The sequence below is a fragment of the Impatiens glandulifera genome, chromosome 7, assembly GCF_907164915.1.
Source record: "Impatiens glandulifera chromosome 7, dImpGla2.1, whole genome shotgun sequence".
Classification (NCBI taxonomy): domain Eukaryota; kingdom Viridiplantae; phylum Streptophyta; class Magnoliopsida; order Ericales; family Balsaminaceae; genus Impatiens; species Impatiens glandulifera.
The window spans coordinates 50,718,140-50,733,184 of NC_061868.1; positions in this window are offsets into that span (position 1 = coordinate 50,718,140).

Genomic DNA, 15,045 nt, shown 5'->3' on the forward strand with positions numbered 1-15,045 from the left:
TGGTTGATCGTTATCACGCCTGTTTGCAGAAGGGTTGCTTGCACGCTTCAACTTCCTCAACACCTGGCGTTCATGCAGGTGACTCTGAGCGGATGATGACATAACCGGTTTCAGATTGATACACGTGTTGAACATCCGCTTCCGGTCGTCAGCATCGGATCACCAAGCATCATTGCTTTCCTCCCATGCTTCTGATCGGATCCGATCTTCTTTTATCTTTTCGAGACACGTTTTCTTCCGTCATAGTACGTCACTCTTGAGATTTGAATCTTCCGACTTTTGATCTGTACTTTCCGGTTTCTGTGTCTTTGTGCATTTTTGATCCGGTTGAAGTGTATTCTTCTATCTTGGCTAACCGGTTGCTTGAGAAAGTGAGGCCGGTTCCTGTGATCATTTATCTTGATCACTTGAGGCTGGTTTCTTTGAAGTAATATGAGCTGGTTATTGATGCCTGATTTCCGGTTCCGGTTTGTTCAGTACCTGCACATGAAGTTTAATTTCTGTTTAGTTTGTCTGGCCGGTTCCAAAATTAATCTACTTAATTTTTTCTATCAATTTCTCCCTTTTTGATTATTTAGAATAAATATTCAAAAATTGTAATGTGTGGCCGGTTTTAAGAAAATTAACTTACTTAATTTTTCTATCAATTTCTCCCTTTTTGATTATTTAGAATAAATATTCAAAACTTGTAATGTATGGCCGGTTTTAAGAAAATTAACTTACTTAATTTTTCTATCAATTTCTCCCTTTTTGATTATTTAGAATAAATATTCAAAACTTGTAATGTATGGCCGGTTTTAAAGATTTTGGTTGAGAGAAATGTGTTTGAAAAACATGTGTTTGATTTTTGAACAGTGTATGTTTTGAAAAATACAAGAGGTCGGTGAACATGTATGTTTTGGGAAACATAAAAAGTATGTTTGAAAAATATAGAAGTTAGCAAAAGAAACCTAGTTCCGAAACACATCAAAAACATAATTGTTCAAAGTAATAATAAAAATAGAGTTTTAAGACTTGGATGATCCCCCCTTGTCTTGCTCTTTTTCAAGCACTTTGTCCAGACGTTTCCTTGCTTCTTCTGTTCTTGCTCTTTGCTCTCTAGCACGTCTGTCAGCATCTATCACCACACCTGCCCACACACTTGTATGGCCGGGGACCTTTTTCCTAAGATTGAAGTTGGCACAAGCTGGTTTTGGCGGTGGACGAGGTTGGACAGTCAAAGGTCTGCAGCTTGGATTTGCGGTGGATTCTCCGGTTGACCTTCTTTTCCGTCTGTTGAGTTCCTCCGAGTCTTCTTCCTCTTCTTCATCCAGCGGTTCCGCATTCAGTCCAACCGGTTCGGCTGTCTTCAATTCTGCCCTTCTTAACACTTCTTTAACCGCGCTTCGTTTCTTCTTGTTCCGAGTACTCATGGAATGAGATGATTGACCCTGTACCGATTCCTGAGCGTTTGCCTGCTCCTCTTCATTGCATTGTTGGGCCAACTCATGATCCTTGTCTTCAAGTTCCTTCTGAACCCGTTCTCTTTCAATCTCTTCTTCTTGCAACTTCCGAGCGGTTTCAGCGTCTTTTTCGATTTGAGTTTGTGTTGATCCGACTTGAACTTTGGACATTTCACCGATCTGGATTGCCATTGCTTGCAGCATATCCAGAAGTGGAGCGGTTGCGGTTTCGACAGACTTGGAGATCATGGCTTGGACCGTTGTTTGCATTGTTGTATCCATCATAGCTTGCATAGAGTTTACCATTTTATCTTCAGCCGCGGAGATTCTTTCTTCGGTTACCGCCTTGAAGTTCCCCAGGCATGAATTAACGGTTTCTGACACTGCTTGCTTAATGTGATCGATGTCCAGAGCTTTGATGTGTTGAGCGGTTTCTGGTTCCGGATTTTCAGATGTGCCGGATGTTTCCCCATTAAGAAAGAAAGGTCTACTTTGATATTGCTCAGGATTATTGAATTGACGCTTGCAGGTATCCCACCATTTATTATCAAGGCGTTCGTAACTTTTCACAAGCCGTTCTCGTACTCCAATAAATCGCTCCGCCATCTTCATTTCAATCGGTTCCAGCTCTTTTCCTTGGATTTCTTGAAATGCATTCTCAACAGCCTGTAACCGCACGTTCTCAAGAATTACTGGAGCTTTGCTCATTGCCGGTTGAATTAGTTGGGTGTTGGCTAACTCGAGTGCCTGTTCTTCTAACTGGATGAGTGCGTCCCATTGCTTGTTTCCTCTGAAACCTGGAAGCATGTCGGATAGTTTGGTCTCACTTCGGAGCCTCACCCACCGAATATATGGAGCCAACGCTTCACTTGCACCCTTATTCATATCTTGAATAAATTCATCGAACAATTCATTTTCTTGCTCTAACGTATACGGGTATTCTTCTCCGGTTGTGGCTTCAGTCTGGGGTTCGACCTGCAATGTGCCCGTTCCGGTTTCAGTTTCTTCAATCAAGATGCCCTTGCCTTTATCTGCCTGAGAAGGGCCTTCTGGAACTTCCTTGTCTCCTGCGGAACCGGAAGGTTCCCTTTCTTCAATGTTTTCCTCCTGAGCCGGAGGTGCTTCTTCAGTTGACTTGGTCGTCTCATCGACCGGTTGAACTTCTGGTTGATCAGGTGCTTCAGCCTGATTTTCTGGGTTCCGACGACTGGAGACGTCGTCTTCTTCGGTTTCTTTAGTGATCTCTTGGACCACATTCTGAATAGCTTCAGAAGTATTCAAGCCCACTTCGGCTAATACTTCATCGGCTTGCTTGCTTGGGGACTTGGAGGTTGCAGAATCAACATTTCTCTCTGCTTCCTCCATTGGATTTGACTTGTTCTCCTCGCTCCCCGAAGATTCGGTTTGCTTTGGAGAATCAGATGGAATAGGAGTTGGAACAACGGTATTGATGGGAATTGGTTGGAATACCTCTGCGGTTCTTTCAGGAGGATTGTCCGAGGAAAGAGTTCTCTCGGAGTCCGCCGGTTTCTTCGAGCTCTTTTTCGCTGATACCTTCTTCCTTCTTTTTGGTTCTGGTTGAGCTTCTGCCTCAGCCGCTTTTCTGGACGGTTTCTTCTGTCGTTTTTCTTCTTCAACCGGAACCGATGAGCTGGCTCCTTTGGATGACTTTGATTTTGCGGTTTTCGGCTTGATCGTCTTCTCCGGTTTCTCTGCCACTGACTCAGAGTCAAGGATGTGAGATATCGGAAGCGGTACGCCTTCACCTAGTTCCACATTCAGGAACTCAAGAATCTTCACGATTTGCATAGCATAGGCCTGCACCCGGCCTTCTTTCTTGATTATCACTTGACAGAATTCTTCGTACAGCACGTACCCCCAGTCCACCTTATCGCCGCGGACGATGGCTAACAACATTCTCAGCTTAAACTTTGTAAGATTGTCGAAGTTACCTCCCCTTCCTTGGAGCGATTTGGAGATGACGGTCACTAACCATCTGTATTCCGGTTTCAACTTGATTTTCCGGCTGCTGTGGAGCACCAGGTCCTGACCTGAAAGGGATACAACCAACCGGGCAGCATTTGATTCTGCGTCGGTTAAGTCGAATTTCAAGTCCGAGCCTGTGTTGGGTAGACCGAGAGCCTCCGCGAAAATTTCTTCAGTTATAAGAACCGCCTTCCCGTTGACGGTAGCCGATATTTTTCTCTTCAACAGTGTCGCCGTCGCCAAGAACTCCGTCACCGCCGCCGGGTAGATGATGAACGGACCGGAGAGAAACTTCTCCAACCCAGAATCTCGAAGGAGTTGAAGAACAGCTTTGTTCTTGTCTTCAGCGTTCTGATCGATGTCTTCAAAATCTACCTGCAACATCCATTGAAACGGGGCTTTGCCTAGATCCATTGATGATTTTTGAGAAAGGAGATGAAGATTGATGATGATCGGAGAGAGAGAATCTTTGAAGTTCTGGAAATCTTTAGAGAGAGAAAGCACATGTGTTAAATTGATAGAAAACACATGTGTTAAATGAACTGTCTTGAGTTTATATAGATGGCGGTTCCAGGCAGTTTTGAAGATGAACCGTCACTTTGGAGTTTTTGGCGCCAATTTTCCCTCCAAAAGTTACTGCCGTAACTTTGGGCGGTAAAGGCTGATTTTGATGGGCGGTAATTTTTGAAAGGGTAAAACCTTGGGCGGTTTTGATTTTCAGAATTTCATTTTTGCTTGAAATTCCGGTTTTTGTTACGTCTTGTTAACCGGAATTTGTGAAGTTAACTTTAAGTTTGAGTATGAGTTAGAGAAACCGGAATGAAACAATGAGAATGAAAAATTGAAAGACTAAAATATTTCATTGATATAAGAAAGAAGAGACATAATAGCGGTTCTGGTCGTACAACAAAATGACCAGAAACCGGAAACGAGAATACAGAAAGAGGTTTATTCGGTGAACCACCCTCCTTCCAGCCTTCTTTCGTACCACTTGTCGATGGTGTTCTGAGGAGACCGTTCCTTGATCCTACACATACACTTATAGATCATGTCTATAGTGATAGTGTTGAAAGATCCAACCGGAACACCTTTTCCAAGGTTGCGACGTTTGGACATGAGGAATCGGGTGATTTGAGGGGCGTAGCTGATCTTTCCCCTCTTACCGGTCATAAGCAGCTTCAGCTTATTGAATAGATAGGATGACCAGTTGATATCGGTTTCACGGATGATGGCTATCATAATGTCGAATGCCTCCCGGCTATAGTTTTGGTTGGGCATTCGGCCTATGATAGACCGTTGGACCAAGTCTTGAAAGACTTGATAGTGGGGGGCGAGGTCTTCTTTCTTCCCGAAGTCCTTGACAGGAGCGTAGGAAGAAGAGAAAATCTTGAAGAAGATTTCTTTAGCCGGTAGATGCGGCGTTGGAAAGTCGGAGAAACCTTCCGTTGGAAGTTGAAAGAATGTGGCAAATTCCTCCTCAGAAAACTGGAGGAATTGGCCATCGATGATGGTGCGAATGCTGCCATCATCAAGAACATGACCGTTGTTGAAGAATTCGCACACCTCATCCACGAGAATGAGGTCCGAACCCTTAAGGAAGCCTTTCAGGCCAGAAGCTATGATGTGTTCAAAGATGCATTCGTAGTAAGAACTGTGCTTGATGTCCTCAAAGTCGATGATCAAGGTGTTTCTGATTTCAGTAGACATGATGATGAGGAAGTGAGGAAAACTTAGAAGAGTTCTTAAGCTTTGAATTCTTAGAGAGAGGAATGCTTGAAGGCGTGATTTGAAAGATGAAGACTGAACCCCCTTTTTATAGCTGAGAATGAATGATAGCATTTAATGCAGGGATTTAAAAATGTAGCCGTTTATGCTTAGGTATTAATGATTTTGTGGTTTTCCAAGAGAATAAGAGCATGTATTGTCAAATCAATTCAGGCATGCTTTTGATACTGAGAATTTATGTTTCCAAGAAAGGAATGATTTGTTTTGATAAGGCGCATTTAATGTTGTAGATTTTGATTTGAAAGAAAGAGAAATCTATTTCATTAATTCAAATACAGAAACCGGTGGTACAACAGAATACCGGTTTTGTAGGGAAAAGAGAAAGATAAAAAAGAAGACAGGTTTAAACGTTCGATGATTCAGCTGTTCGAGCGGTTGAAGCCTCAGCCGCTTCAATTCTTCTTGCCTTAACCGCTTCCCATCGGTCGATCATCTCCTGCACTCGTTCTTTGGTGAGCACATGCCTTGGATGTAGAGTGACGAACGCTCCAGAATGGATCTCCAGACTTGCGCAGAAACCGCTCAGCTGAGGAGCGTATCCGGTTTTGTTGGAGAGAATCATCCTCTTCAGATTGCTGAAGATGATCCAGGACCAGTTGACCGGTGTCCCAACCGTTACAGCTATCATCATCTCGAAGACCCTCTGAGTGTATTGATAACTTTTCTCTCTGCATAACACAGATTTTCCCAGAATCTCGCAGAGAATCTGGTACTTGTGAGAAAGTTTACTTTTAGCACCCCAGGGCTTAACCGGGATGTTAGATCCAGAAAACCGGAGACACATTTCTTCCATTGTCACCGATGAGTAGGTCAAGTCGGTTACCCCTTCATTGGGTAAACCGCAATAGACAGCGAAATCCGTCTCGCTGAAGAGGAATTTTTGGCCGTAAACCTGTGCAACGAGTATTTCTCGGTGCACTTCTTTCACGGTTTCGAACAGTTCTTCGACTACAAGGTAGTCGATGATAAACCTGTTCTCAAGGAAACTTCTTAGCCCGCTCCTTTCAATGGCTAAGAACATCTCCTTGACTTCATGGTCCTCATACTGATAGATTGATTCAAAATCTGCCAGTAGAATCTTCTTAGCTAAAGGGTTGGAGTTCATGTTTGTTTTGAGAGAGAAAGGGTGGTTTTATCTCAAGGATGATTCTTGTGAATAGTAAACTTGTGATGTTTTGACAAAGATTAAGCATGGTTTATATAGCCCGTGGATTCGGCTCAGTATTAAATGAAGTTAAGCATGCTTGATGATGTCATTGCCTATTAAATGGACTTAACTTGTTGAAGTAACTAATGGTTATTTCCAAGGTAAATCTAATAATTACTAAGATAGCAATGATGAAAGATATCTATTGACAAGATGTAAGTTTCCCTCTCTTGATGATGGACACATGTCGTCATCTCGATTGTGGGAAACTTGTTTTTAATTAATCACAGGCTTCATTTATCAAAGCATGCACGAAAACTCGGTTAGTCATCTCAGGTTAACCGGAAAAGTTCATTTCATCAGATCAGAGTGCATGCGTACTAATCGGTTTTCCATGACCGGTTTTAGTAGGATAATTCCGTTTTATGAAAAAAATAGTTGATTGATATCAACAATTGTTCAATTTTGGATTTATCTTATCTACTTCAACCTGGTTATTTCAGCCGCTAAGTAAACATACATTTGATTTGACATAATGAAGTAGTCGGGCATAACCGGAGTTTTCCTCCCGGTTAGCATGTTTGAGTTTATTAATGGCCTATTAAACTGAGAAGCTTTAGCTTCTCCCTGAACACATATTCCGGTTTTACATGCATCATGATTATATCAATTGATTTAAATTAGTAAGACCCAGAATATTTCGAAAATGTGAAAACTTAGCTTCCTGTAGCGGTTTCGTGAAAATGTCCGCTACTTGTTGCTCGGTTGACACATATTCCAGCCGGATGTGTTTCTCCTGAACATGCTCCCGGATGAAATGATGTCGAATGTCGATATGCTTCGTTCTTGAGTGCAACACCGGATTGTATGTAATCGCTATGGCGCTGGTGTTGTCACAGAAGATAGGAGACTCCTTTGCTTCTATTCCGAAGTCCCTGAGTTGCTGTTGAATCCAGAGGAGTTGTGCACAGCAGCTTCCAGCCGCTAAGTACTCTGCCTCTGCGGTTGACGTTGCGACGGACGTTTGCTTCTTGCTGCTCCAGGTAACTAACCGGTCACCCAGAAACTGACAGGTTCCACTTGTACTCTTTCTGTCGATTTTGCATCCCGCGTAATCGGCATCGGAGTAGCTTATTAGATTGAAGCTCGAGTCTTTTGGATACCAGAGTCCCACTTCTTGAGTTCCCTTTAGATATTTTAATATTCTCTTAGCCGCCGTATAATGAGATTGCTTTGGATTTGCCTGGAACCTCCCGCATACTCCAACCGCAAACAGAATGTCAGGTCGGCTAGCTGTAAGATATAACAGCGAACCGATCATTCCTCGATATGCTGTGATGTCAACCGCTTGACCATCATCATCTTTGTCCAGCTTCACGGAAGGACTCATTGGCGTAGCCGCTTCGGCACAAGTATCCATCCCAAATCTCTTCAGCAATTCGGATGTATACTTCGGTTGGCTGATAAAGATTCCGGCTTCCATTTGCTTAACCTGAAGTCCTAGAAAGAAACTCATTTCCCCCATCATACTCATTTGAAATCTATCAGTCATCATTTTCGAAAATTTGTCACATAGCTTTGGATCGGTTGATCCGAATATGATGTCATCAACATAGATTTGAACAAGTAAAATTTGCTCCTTTCTTTCAAATTTAAAGAGAGTTTTATCTACTGAACCGATTGTAAATTTGTGATCAAAAAGAAATTGAGTCAAGGTATCGTACCAAGCTCTTGGTGCTTGTTTCAAACCGTAAAGGGCTTTGTTCAGCCGGTAAACGTGATTTTCATGTTCTGAATTTTTGAAACCTGGAGGTTGATTTACATACACCTCTTCATTTACTTTACCGTTTAGAAAAGCGCTTTTTACATCCATTTGATAAACTTTAAACTTTTTGAAAGCTGCATATGCTAAAAATATTCTAATGGCCTCAAGTCTAGCTACAGGTGCGAATGATTCTTCAAAATCAATTCCTTCTTCCTGTTTATAGCCTTGAGCCACTAACCGGGCTTTGTTCCTCGTAACTAAACCGTTTTCATCGAGTTTATTTCTGAATACCCATCGTGTGCCTATAACCGGTTTATTTTTCGGTCTAGGAACTAGATACCAGACTTTATTTCTCTCAAACTCGTTTAATTCCTCTTGCATTGCCAAGATCCAATCTGGATCTGACAGTGCTTCATCCACCTTTTTCGGCTCAATTTGTGATATGAAAGCAGAGTTTCCATAGTGATCCAAATTTTGTTGCCTAGTTCGGACGGGTGAGGATATGTTACCTATTACTAGTTCAAGAGGATGATTTCTGTTCCTTCTGAGGTTAATCCGAGACGTGTCTACCAAGCTTTCGGCTGGCTGATCAAGGTTAGACAGATCGGTAGGTTGAACAGAGTCAGACCGACCGATTTCTTCAGTAGAAACTGAAGCGTCAACTTTCTGCGGTAAGGCAGCTTGATCAGGTTGAATTTCAACATCAACCGCTTGGTCCTTGACAAAGCGTCTAAAAACCGGAACCTCGTCTTCATCATCAGAATAGATATTGAAATTTTCCATTCTGTTGTGAAGGTCGAAGGGTAATGCAGTGTTCCGCTCAACCGATTCATCGAAAACAACGTGTGCGGTTTCTTCAACTGTTAAAGTCCTAGTATTATATACTCGGTATGCTTTACTTACAGCTGAATATCCCAACATTATTCCCTCATCGGATTTAGCATCAAAAGCGGTCAAGTACTTCTTGCCGTTATTGTGAACAAAGCATTTACTACCGAAAATTCGAAAGTACCGTACATTTGGAATTTTATCAAAATAAATTTCAAAAGGAGTTTTCGAAAATCGTTTAGTCACAAGAGATCGGTTTTGTGTATAACAAGCAGTGTTGATAGCTTCAGCCCAAAACTTTTGAGCTATACCCGAATCGGCTATCATTGACCTTGCGGCTTCCTTGAGAGTTCGGTTTCTTCTCTCAGCCAGGCCGTTTTGTTGAGGAGTTCTGGCACTAGACAACTCGTGCCTAATACCGGAATCATCAAGAAAAGTAGTTAAGATGCTATTAATGAATTCAGTTCCTCTATCACTTCTAATTTTGTTTACTCGAATAGACTTTTCATTTTGTATTCTCAGAATCAGTTTAATCAAGTTTGAAGCAGCTTGATTTTTAGAAACTAGAAAAGTAACCCAAGTAAATTTAGAGTAATCGTCAATAACTACCATAGTGTAATGCATGCCTCCTAAGCTTGTTACTCTAACCGGACCAAACAAGTCCATATGCAGCAGTTCCAAACATCTTTCAGATTGATAATTTCCTTTACTTTTAAAAGATGATTTCACTTGTTTTCCCATTTGACATGCAGCACATACTTTATCTTTTGAAAATTTAACATTTGGAAAACCATGAACTAGTTCCTTGGAACAGATAAAATTAATCGTTTTGAAATTCAAGTGGTTTAACCGTTTATGCCAAAGCCAGTTTGGATCATTTCCGGCTATCATACACACAGGTTTTTCGAAATCTGTTTTCCAGTTTACTTTGTAAATGTTTCCTATCCGATTACCGGTTAACAGGGTTTCATCATTTTGATTCTTGACTAAGCATGAGTTTTTATGAAATTCAACTTTATAGCCCACATCACACATCTGGCTTATGCTTAATAAATTAAAACTTAGCTTTTCTACCAATAGCACATTGTTTATGGAAAGTTCACCATGGACAATCTTACCCTTGCCCACGGTTTTACCTTTTGAGTTATCCCCAAATGTGATGAATGCTCCGGTTTTGTATTTGATGTCGGTCAGTAGCTCCTTGTTTCCGGTCATGTGCCTTGAGCATCCACTGTCCAAGTACCATTCAGAATTCTTCAACCGATTGCTCCTCCTAGCCTGCATCAAACAATTATTTACAACTTTTTGGTACCCACATTTAGTTGGGTCCATGGTTGATTAGTCCCTTTGGGATCCAGACTTGAATGAGTCGGATCACTTTCCCGGTTACAGTTTTGATAGTGTTTGGCTTAACTTCTTGGCCGTTGCTCAAGAATGCCTTATGTGGTGATGGACTTCTTCGATATCGATTTTTATTATTTTTATTCGGTTTCCGGTTGGCTTTCTTTCTCTCAGGATGAAGCCATTTTTCAGATTCGTTGGGACCTACGTACTTAAGCGTTTCTTCCGGTTTTAGTTCATTTTCTGTTTGTGAACTCTTGACAAATTTTATAAACGGAAGGTTATTTTTCGTTAGTTTCATCCCGTTAGATTGTTTCGTTTCGTTTTGTTTACTTGGATCATAGCCGATACCATATCTACATTTCGGATGTCTTTTATAATTGCACATTTGTTTTACTGCTTGACGTGATCTCTCCCACGCAGCCGTAACATACATTGCTCGTTCATCAGTTTCCATTTCCGGTTGAACTGTCTTCTCATCATCCGAGAATAATTTCATCCCGTCTTCATGTGTTTTGTTTTCATATGTTTCATTGTTTTTATCATTTATTTGTTCGCTTTTAGTTTCTACAGGTGTTGGTATATACGCAGATATATTTCTGAACTCAGCAACCATTTGGTTGAGTGCAGAAACTAGATCTTCCTTAGTAAATTCATCAGAAGAGAAGTCAAATACCTCTTCGTCGTTTGCCATGAAGCATGTTACTTTCTCTTCACTATTTTCATCGTCGGAGTATGCCCATTCACTTCCACCGTCTGATGCGATGAGAGCCTTTTGGATCTCCTTTCCTTCATCAGCTCGTTGATCATCATTTCTTCGGTAGTCGTTTCGTTGGTTATTGTTGTTTCCCCGATAGTTGTTTCCTTGATAGTTGTTTCCCTGATACCGGTTGCCTTGATAGTTATTCCCTTGATAGTTTCCTTCCGGTTTTCTATCATCTCTTCTTGGTTTTCTGCATTCCGACCTGAAATGTCCAAAACCATCACAGTTATAGCATCTTTTGTTTGATTTATCTACATAATTATAATTAAAGTCATTGTTAGATGGTGGCTGGCTCTTCTTCATGAATTTTCCGAATTTCTGGGCTAGCATCGCCATCACATCGTCGGTTATTTGATCGGTGTTTTTGACTGGAACCGGTGCGATTGATACTGGAGCCGCCGGTTCCACCGATGTGACTAAGGCTCTTGTTGCGGTTGATGTAGATGTTTCATCTTCAATCCGAGAGTTGATCTCGAACTCGTAGGCTTTCAAGTCCTCAAATACATCATGCAACTTCATCTGCCCAAGGTTGCTTGACTCCCTCATCACCATGGTCTTGATGTCCCACGTGCTCGGCAAGGATCTTAGAGCTTTGATTATCACTTCTCGGTTGTCATACTTCTTTCCGAGTGTCTGAAGCTCGCTTACTACGCTGGTGAACCGGTTGCTAAATTCTTTCATATTTTCTCCCGGTTTCATCTTTATGTTCTCATACTTCTGCGTAGCCACCAAGATTTTATTTTCCTTGGTTCTTTCGTTTCCCTCGTGGATCTGGATGATCGTTTCCCAGGCTTCCTTTGCATTTTCGCACTCTGATATTTTGTTCAAAGTGTTGTTGTCTATGGCTTTGTAGATGTGCCTCATGCAATGGTTGTCCAGGTTGCTTCTTCTCCGATCTTCACTTGTCCACTGGCTTTCCTCCTTGTTAATCTTGATCGGTCCTTCTTTCAGGACTCGGCTCATCTCATCATCTAGTGTTATCAGATGTAGATACATCTGCTTCTTCCAACTGCTAAATGCTTCGCTGTTTAGCATTGGCGGCTTGTCGCTGTGAGTCATGCTTCCCACCATTTTTGTTACTTGAGTGCTAAGAACCTCGCTCTGATACCACTTGTTAGGATCGGGGACGCCCTTGGAGGACCGGGGTGTAAATTTCCGGTTTTAAGTAAGGGTGGCCGCTTACAACAACACACACAACTTGGTGATAGTCCGGTTAAAGACTAAAACCGTTCTCAGCACTGCACAACCTGTCACAGACTCTTGAACCGGTGTTCAAGGGCGGAAGTGTCTATTTCAGGTTGAAGCAACGTTTGCGACTTTTAGATGATGTTTAAGGAGGAAGATGTTTAATGAAAGTGATTGACCGGTTTTGGAAGTATGGTTTTGCGGTTTTAAGGAAAGATAGCGGTAAATGAAAAACGAAATGAAAGAACACAAGACACAGAATTTGTTTATGGATGTTCGGAGCAAACCCTCCTACGTCACCCCTTCTTCTCAGGTTATGAGAAGGATCTCCACTAACTCTTTAGAGTTACAATTTACACTTCCGGTCGAGCCCAACTTCGCTACTCGCCGGTTACACCAAACTCACACTTTGATGTAATACAACACAACACAATAATCACACACAAGGATTTCCGGTTTTAGGCAAACCGACTTTAGAATGTAAAACTTTATCTCTCTAGAATTTAATGCTTTGATACTTTGTTTTCGTAATCCGTCACTTGCAGAACTGGCATTTAATGAAGACGATCCGTCTTCCTTTTATAGCTGAAAGTAGCTAACGGCTACTTTCTTCTCTCTCTTGCGGATTGGTTGATCGTTATCACGCCTGTTTGCAGAAGGGTTGCTTGCACGCTTCAACTTCCTCAACACCTGGCGTTCATGCAGGTGACTCTGAGCGGATGATGACATAACCGGTTTTCAGATTGATACACGTGTTGAACATCCGCTTCCGGTCGTCAGCATCGGATCACCAAAGCATCATTGCTTTCCTCCCATGCTTCTGATCGGATCCGATCTTCTTTTATCTTTTCGAGACACGTTTCTTCCGTCATAGTACGTCACTCTTGAGATTTGAATCTTCCGACTTTTGATCTGTACTTTCCGGTTTCTGTGTCTTTGTGCATTTTGATCCGGTTGAAGTGTATTCTTCTATCTTGGCTAACCGGTTGCTTGAGAAAGTGAGGCCGGTTCCTGTGATCATTTATCTTGATCACTTGAGGCTGGTTTCTTTGAAGTAATATGAGCTGGTTATTGATGCCTGATTTCCGGTTCCGGTTTGTTCAGTACCTGCACATGAAGTTTAATTTCTGTTTAGTTTGTCTGGCCGGTTCCAAAATTAATCTACTTAATTTTTCTATCAATTTCTCCCTTTTTGATTATTTAGAATAAATATTCAAAAATTGTAATGTGTGGCCGGTTTTAAGAAAATTAACTTACTTAATTTTTCTATCAATATTGTATGTTTGTTTGATGTTAGAGTCTAGTGTTTTTTTATTAGGGTTTTACGATTAACATTTCTTGATTAGGGTTTTGCGATTAGAAATTTTTTTAGTTGGAGTTGTTAAAAATATGTTTTTATTTGGTTGGAATAAAACGTTCCCAAAAATGAAATCAAATAAGCGAACAATAAATATGCTTTTGGTTTTTGGGACGATTTCTTCCCAAAAGATCCGTTTTCAGGATATTTTCAATCTTTCGGGATGATTTTTCTTAAAAGATTCATTTTGGGACATTTTCTCTTGAAAATGAATATTTTGGGACAATTTTTCTTGAAATATACATTTTCGGGACGTTTTATCTCCCGCAAATAGATTTTTTGGGACGATTTTTTCTTGAAAGATTCATTTTTGGGACGATTTTTTCCCGAATTTTACATGTTATCTATTTATCTGTATAATTGTTTACTTGTTTAGAGTATATATATTATGTTGATATTCATGGTTCATTTATTTGTTTTTTTAAAATATATAAAAGGAAGGTAGCAACTAACCCTTCTCAAAAAGAGACAGCAAAGAGTACAACTAAAACTACAGCTGACCCATCCCCCCAAAAAAGAAAAGCTGCCCACAATTTTTTTTTACAAGGACCTCGTCTTATGGCCTTTACCATCTTTGGAATTGAAGTTGTAGTAGGCTGAAACAAAAAACAATTACAAAACTTTATTAACATGGTATATAATTAGGACAAAGAATAATGTAGTTAGTCAAACCTTCTATTGTGATCTCGATGACGCTTTCTTCGAAATTTTCTCAATGAAAGATGGTTTCCTCTTCGTTGATGGTCGTTCTCAAGCTCTAACTTTAACACGAGAGTGTATCAAAGTTGATGGAACCACTTTTATGCCTTTGTCTAGAGATGCTTATGTGCTTTTGTCTAGAGATGTTTTTGTGCTTTTATGCCGTTGAGCAAAAATAACAATTTTCTTTAGATTTTGTTCCAATGTGTCGAACCATTTGCATTAATGGAGTTCGACTATTGTAACATTTTTTTTCTTCTATTGACATATCTGGATCATAAATGTTGGTGATAGTTTGATATCCACACTTAATATCTTTATGCAACCGATCTATAATATAACACATTGGTACCTCATTCACCATAATTTTTTTCAACATAACCATGATATGTCTACACAAAATACTTTTGAATTCAAACATTTGACATTTAACATTGCAGTCCAGTTCGGTATAGTGTACTTTGTAAAAATCTTTCTTAAATGTTCTCCATTAACCCTCAAAATGTGTTCCTTAACTTGAAATATTAAAGTTGTAATTTCCTCTTCAAATACTGAGATGTCGCAGAACAACATCCCTCTAACTTGTTCTTGGACAAACCTAAATATTTGTTGAGTGTAGAAGCTTTAGAATTGTCTTTTAAAGGAATAATCACTGATAGTTGGTATGATAGAATTAATCGATTGAAAATTCAGTTTCTTTTCTTTCTCAATATTCCTCAATATCATATTGTTCGACGAATTATTTCA